At 33.5% G+C, this 7,500-nt stretch overlaps 1 non-coding gene and 1 pseudogene across 1 annotated transcript; both read right to left on the bottom strand.

Moving 5' to 3' along the window:
- Window positions 1–2,890: 2,890 nt before the first annotated feature.
- On the bottom strand, window positions 2,891–6,850 carry LOC122322405. Its single transcript, XR_006246561.1, has one exon. It is a non-coding gene; the product is annotated as a large subunit ribosomal RNA (ribosomal RNA).
- A 384-nt stretch (window positions 6,851–7,234) lies between these two features.
- LOC6570442 lies at window positions 7,235–7,413 on the bottom strand (annotated as a pseudogene).
- Between the last annotated feature and the right edge of the window lie 87 nt (window positions 7,414–7,500).

The following is a 7,500-nucleotide window of genomic DNA, read 5'->3' as shown; positions in this document are numbered from 1 at the left end:
ATATAAAGGTTTTTGAACACCATCTCTTTAAGCATGATACTTTTTTCAAATGCTACCACCCAACATTAATTCTTCATGTATTAAATTAAATATAATACAAGATTAACTTCATTATTTCATAATTTGCCCAATAAATTATCCATGCCGGCAAGACAATACTCCACAGTCATATTATTTTGTTACTTTTACTTTTTCTCATATGACTTGCCTTGCGCGACACCACTCCATATATAGGTTTTTGAACACCATCTCTTTAAGCATGATACTTTTTTCAAATGCTACCACCCAACATTAATTCTTCATGTATTAAATTAAATATAATACAAGATTAACTTCATTATTTCATAATTTGCCCAGTAAATTATCCATGCCGGCAAGACAATACTCCACAGTCATATTATTTTGTTACTTTTACTCTTTCTCATATGACTTGCCTTGCGCGACACCACTCCATATATAGGTTTTTGAACACCATCTCTTTAAGCATGATACTTTTTCAAATGCTACCACCCAACATTAATTCTTCATGTATTAAATTAAATATAATACAAGATTAACTTCATTTTTTCATAATTTGCCCAATAAATTATCCATGCCGGCAAGACAATACTCCACAGTCATATTATTTTGTTACTTTTACTTTTTCTCATATGACTTGCCTTGCGCGACACCACTCCATATATAGGTTTTTGAACACCATCTCTTTAAGCATGATACTTTTTTCAAATGCTACCACCCAACATTAATTCTTCATGTATTAAATAAAATATAATACAAGATTAACTTCATTTTTTCATAATTTGCCCAATAAATTATCCATGCCGGCAAGACAATACTCCACAGTCATATTATTTTGTTACTTTTACTTTTTCTCATATGACTTGCCTTGCGCGACACCACTCCATATATAGGTTTTTGAACACCATTTCCTTAAGAATGATACTTTTTTCAAATGCAACCACTCACTATTAATTCTTCATGTATTAATTTAAATATAACACACGAATAACTTAAATATTTAATAATTTGAACTATAATTGACGGCTGCCGGCAAGACAATACTCCACAATCATGTGATTTCCATATATAATTTTGTCTATAGCAAACATTTTTTATTGTAGTAGAGTTGTTCCATACGTTATTACCCAACATTTATTTTACATGTTAAATTCTATTATATCACATTGTTTGTGTCATATGTTATTATCTAACATGTAATTTATATGTTTCATGATATTATTTGACATTTTGTATTGGAAAACACTGAATTGAATTTCATAACATTTCATAATTTGCCCAATAAATGACCCATGCCGGCAAGACAATACTCCACAGTCATATTATTTTGTTACTTTTAGTTTTTCTCATATGACTTGCCTTGCGCGACACCACTCCATATATAGGTTTTTGAACACCATTTCCTTAAGAATGATACTTTTTTCAAATGCAACCACTCACTATTAATTCTTCATGTATTAATTTAAATATAACACACGAATAACTTAAATATTTAATAATTTGAACTATAATTGACGGCTGCCGGCAAGACAATACTCCACAATCATGTGATTTCCATATATAATTTTGTCTATAGCAAACATTTTTTATTGTAGTAGAGTTGTTCCATACGTTATTACCCAACATTTATTTTACATGTTAAATTCTATTATATCACATTGTTTGTGTCATATGTTATTATCTAACATGTAATTTATATGTTTCATGATATTATTTGACATTTTGTATTGGAAAACACTGAATTGAATTTCATAACATTTCATAATTTGCCCAATAAATGACCCATGCCGGCAAGACAATACTCCACAGTCATATTATTTTGTTACTTTTACTTTTTCTCATATGACTTGCCGTGCGCGACACCACTCCATATATAGGTTTTTGAACACCATTTCCTTAAGAATGATACTTTTTTCAAATGCAACCACTCACTATTAATTCTTCATGTATTAATTTAAATATAACACACGAATAACTTAAATATTTAATAATTTGAACTATAATTGACGGCTGCCGGCAAGACAATACTCCACAATCATGTGATTTCCATATATAATTTTGTCTATAGCAAACATTTTTTATTGTAGTAGAGTTGTTCCATACGTTATTACCCAACATTTATTTTACATGTTAAATTCTATTATATCACATTGTTTGTATCATATGTTATTATCTAACATGTAATTTATATGTTTCATGATATTATTTGACATTTTGTATTGGAAAACACTGAATTGAATTTCATAACAATTCCAAGTCTCATGAGTGTAAATTTTATTAATCGGTTTATTATTATTATGCAATATCAAATAAAATATAAACTTCTATTTCACACTAAATATAACATTTATGTTTAAGAGTGTAAATTTTTCATTCGCATATTACTGTTCTCCATTGATTGAATTATAATATATTTTTAATATGATTTCATATATTTATTTTTTTGTGTTTTCTACTATTGCCTTTCGCAGTTATCATATATATATACATATATATATATATATATATATATATATATATATACTCATATATATAATAAAATGTGTGTTCTTCTTTCTCTGTTTTGTTTAAAACAATTTAATTTCTTTATTCCTTTCAATAACAATTCAATTATTCTGAAAAGAATGTTATTTATAAAATAACATAAATTTTGTATTGCATCATCAAAAAGCTTTTTGTATATAACATTTTCTTAAGGTCCGGTCCACACATTATCAACTTACAAAGAAATATATAAAATATCATAAGTAAATTAACAAATATGGCACCTTTAAACAACTCATACAATATATATATATATATATGTTTTAGTTGGTGTTTAACAACCATAACACACATATTATATTTTATATTTGTTGTTTTATTAACATTTTCGAATCATCAAGCAAAGGATAAGCTTCAGTGGATCGCAGTATGGCAGCTGCTCAACCACTTACAACACCTTGCCTGTTACAAAAGTCGTTTACAATTGATTCTAGGCTTTGTCATTGTATTAAATAATGTTTAAATATGTAACTAGCACGGCATCAGGTGATCATAGATCCTCCCAATTTACTATGTTACAAATAACATTGGCATCACATCCATTGTCGTTTATAAAATAAATTATAAACTTTTAATGGTTTAGAAGCCATACAATGCAAATTGCCCCTTATTTATCATTGCAGTCCAGCACGGATACGACCTTAGAGGCGTTCAGGCATAATCCAACGGACGTAGCGTCATACCACTGTTCGCTCGAACAAGTATTGTGCCATTGGTCCGTACCTGCGGTTCCTCTCGTACTACGCAGGAATGCTGTCGCAACAACGTTTTGTCATTAGTAGGGTAAAACTAACCTGTCTCACGACGGTCTAAACCCAGCTCACGTTCCCTTGCATGGGTGAACAATCCAACGCTTGGTGAATTTTGCTTCACAATGATAGGAAGAGCCGACATCGAAGGATCAAAAAGCGACGTCGCTATGAACGCTTGGCCGCCACAAGCCAGTTATCCCTATGGTAACTTTTCTGACACCTCTTGTTAAAAACTCTTTAAACCAAAAGGATCGATAGGCCGAGCTTTTGCTGTCCCTGTGTGTACTGAACACCGAGATCAAGTCAGCATTTGCCCTTTTGCTCTATGTGTGGTTTCTGTCCGCACTGAGCTGGCCTTGGGACACCTCCGTTATTATTTGAGAGATGTACCGCCCCAGTCAAACTCCCTACCTGGCAATGTCCTTGAATTGGATCATACCTGAGTAATTGGAGTTATACCAAATTTTTAAATCAAAAATACATAAATGCATTTTCTTATTAAAGAATTTGTTTGCGATTATATAACAAACTCGTGATACTTTGATCAAGAAGCTTGCATCAAAACCCAATACCATAAGATATAATAAATACATCCGTATAATGGCTAGGAAATGATACACGTTCCATTTAATCAAGTAAGTAAGGAAACAATAAGAGTAGTGGTATTTCATTGTCGATACCAAACCGAAGTCTAATATCTCCCACTTATTCTACACCTCTTATGTCTCCTTACACTGCCAGATTAGAGTCAAGCTCAAAAGGGTCTTCTTTCCCCGCTAATTATTCCAAGCCCGTTCCCTTGGCTGTGGTTTCGCTAGATAGTAGATAGGGACAGTAGGAATCTCGTTAATCCATTCATGCGCGTCACTAATTAGATGACGAGGCATTTGGCTACCTTAAGAGAGTCATAGTTACTCCCGCCGTTGACCCGCGCTTACTTGAATTTCTTCACTTTGACATTCAGAGCACTGGGCAGAAATCACATTGTGTCAACACCCGCTAGGGCCATCACAATGCTTTGTTTTAATTAGACAGTCGGATTCCCCAAGTCCGTGCCAGTTCTGAATTGATTGTTAATTGATAATCGTTATAATTTAAAAGAACTAATCAGTTGCCCAATTAGTATTCTTAAAAATTTTAGCAAGAAAGTTCCACAATTGGCTACGTAACTAAACTATCCGGGGAACAAGAATCTACCATAAATGATAGAAACCCTATTTACCCAGAACGAGCACATAAACCATGTTATTGTTTCCCAATCAAGCCCGACTATCTCAATCTTCAGAGCCAATCCTTATCCCGAAGTTACGGATCTAATTTGCCGACTTCCCTTACCTACATTATTCTATCGACTAGAGACTCTTCACCTTGGAGACCAGCTGCGGATATTGGTACGGCCTGTTGAGAAGTTTGCGTATCCCCACCATAAATTTTCAAGGTCCGAGGAGAAAATATCGACACAACAGTATATGTCATGCTCTTCTAGCCCATCTACCATATCTCTCTGCGAAAGACTTCCATGGTAGTACGGCTATAAAACAGAAAAGAAAACTCTTCCGATACCTCTCGACGGCTTCTTTATGGTCGTTCCTGTTGCCAGGATGAGCACGAGGCCCATATTTAATAACAAACGGATACTCAACAGGTTACGGAATTGGAACCGTATTCCCTTTCGTTCAAAATTATTCAAGTGTATAAAAATCGGTATGATGCAAAATATATTTTGATTTTTCTATACTTGAAAATTTTCGGCTTTCGCCTTGAACTTAGGACCGACTAACTCGTGATCAACCACTGTTCACACGAAACCCTTCTCCACTTCAGTCCTCCCAGGTCTCATTCGATTATTTGCTACTACCACCCAAGATCTGTACCAATGGCGGGCTCCATGCAGGCTTACGCCAAACACTTCTATGCACACCATTGTACCTCCCTACTCACTAAAGTTTCAAAATTTATATTACAAGTAACATAAATCATCTACTTTAGCGGTAATGTATAGGTATACAACTTAAGCGCCATCCATTTTAAGGGCTAGTTGCTTCGGCAGGTGAGTTGTTACACACTCCTTAGCGGATTTCGACTTCCATGATCACCGTCCTGCTGTTTTAAGCAACCAACGCCTTTCATGGTTTCTGTATGAGTTGTTAATTTGGGCACCGTAACATTACGTTTGGTTCATCCCACAGCGCCAGTTCTGCTTACCAAAAGTGGCCCACTGGGCACATTATATCATAACCTTAAACTTCATATCAAGAAAGTTAAGGTTCTTACCCATTTAAAGTTTGAGAATAGGTTAAGATCGTTTCGACCCTAAGGCCTCTAATCATTCGCTTTACCAGATAAGATTATTTTATACAACAGTTAAATGCACCAGCTATCCTGAGGGAAACTTCGGAAGGAACCAGCTACTAGATGGTTCGATTGGTCTTTCGCCCCTATACTCAATTCTGACAATCGATTTGCACGTCAGAACTGTTTCGGTCTTCCATCAGGGTTTCCCCTGACTTCAACCTGATCAAGTATAGTTCACCATCTTTCGGGTCACAGCATATATGCTCAAGGTACGTTCCAGTTAGAGGTATAAATAATATAAATATCATTATACATAACTATATAGAGCGCCCCGGGATTGTGTTAATTAACTATAAATAGCTAAAAAACTAATCCCATTAATAGTCAAGTTAATTACGCTATTAGGTTTATATCCCAATAACTTGCACATATGTTAGACTCCTTGGTCCGTGTCTCAAGACGGGTCCCGAAGGTATCCTGAATCTTTCGCATTGTTAATCATACAAGTGCATATAATAAACACAAAAATCATTGAAAATTATGCCATTATATAATTCCGAAAAATTAACGCACTGTATTCATATAAATCTATCAGCACTTTATCAAATTTATGACATTTATATCATGTTATAATGCAAGCACTATAATTGAAATAATCAATAATTCACAATTTTTTGATAAATTAATTATGTTAATAGATTACAATGTCCTTATATGGAAAAAATGCACACTATTATTATAATATTAATTAAATATTACAATTCTAATGATGAATTTTCCATAACGGATATTCAGGTTCATCGGGCTTAACCTCTAAGCAGTTTCACGTACTATTTAACTCTCTATTCAGAGTTCTTTTCAACTTTCCCTCACGGTACTTGTTTACTATCGGTCTCATGGTTATATTTAGTTTTAGATGGAGTTTACCACCCACTTAGTGCTGCACTATCAAGCAACACGACTCTTTGGAAACATCATCTAGTAATCATTAACGTTATACGGGCCTGGCACCCTCTATGGGTAAATGGCCTCATTTAAGAAGGACTTAAATCGTTAATTTCTCATACTAGAATATTGATGTTCCTTACACTGCATCTCACATTTGCCATATAGACAAAGTGACTTAGTGCTGAACTGATTTCTTTTCGCTCGCCGCTACTAAGAAAATCCTTGTTAGTTTCTTTTCCTCCCCTAATTAATATGCTTAAATTCAGGGGGTAGTCCCATATGAGTTGAGGTTGTATAAAACAATTTTTATTGAATACTATGATATAATATTCAATATTATGAATACACTAATTCTTGAAGAATAATAATATTTACAACAGTTTTCTTATCGCATCAATAATAATCGAGACAATTCTAGATGAAAAAAAAAACTTTCATTTCATTTTTTATGCTAGACATTTCTCGATATTATTTGAATTTGAAAAAGAAAATATATATCTTCAGTTTTCTCATACAAATTATACACAATGAGAGTTGGTATGTATATCCATATATAAATTAATATTATGAATATTTCGTGTGTGCACTAATAAAGTGCACACATTATTTATCCAATAATATACCATATGCTCAAATATTAAAAAAACATTTAAAGCAACTTATTTAGCATAGTCTTACAACCCTCAACCATATGTGAGTCCAAGCAGCACTATAAAATTAATTAAAGTACATAACAGCATGGACTGCGATATGCGTTCAAAATGTCGATGTTCATGTGTCCTGCAGTTCACACGATGACGCACGTTTGCTGCGTTCTTCATCGACCCATGAGCCGAGTGATCCACCGCTTAGAGTGATACAATTTTTTTTTGTTTATTTCATTGTCAAAAATATATTTATTGAAAGAAATTAAAAATACACCATTTTACTGGCATATATCAAT

This window comes from Drosophila grimshawi, unplaced genomic scaffold (assembly GCF_018153295.1).
Source record: "Drosophila grimshawi isolate 15287-2541.00 unplaced genomic scaffold, ASM1815329v1 contig_1190, whole genome shotgun sequence".
Taxonomy (NCBI): Eukaryota; Metazoa; Arthropoda; class Insecta; order Diptera; family Drosophilidae; genus Drosophila; species Drosophila grimshawi.
This window is presented reverse-complemented; position numbering and strand designations above follow the sequence as displayed.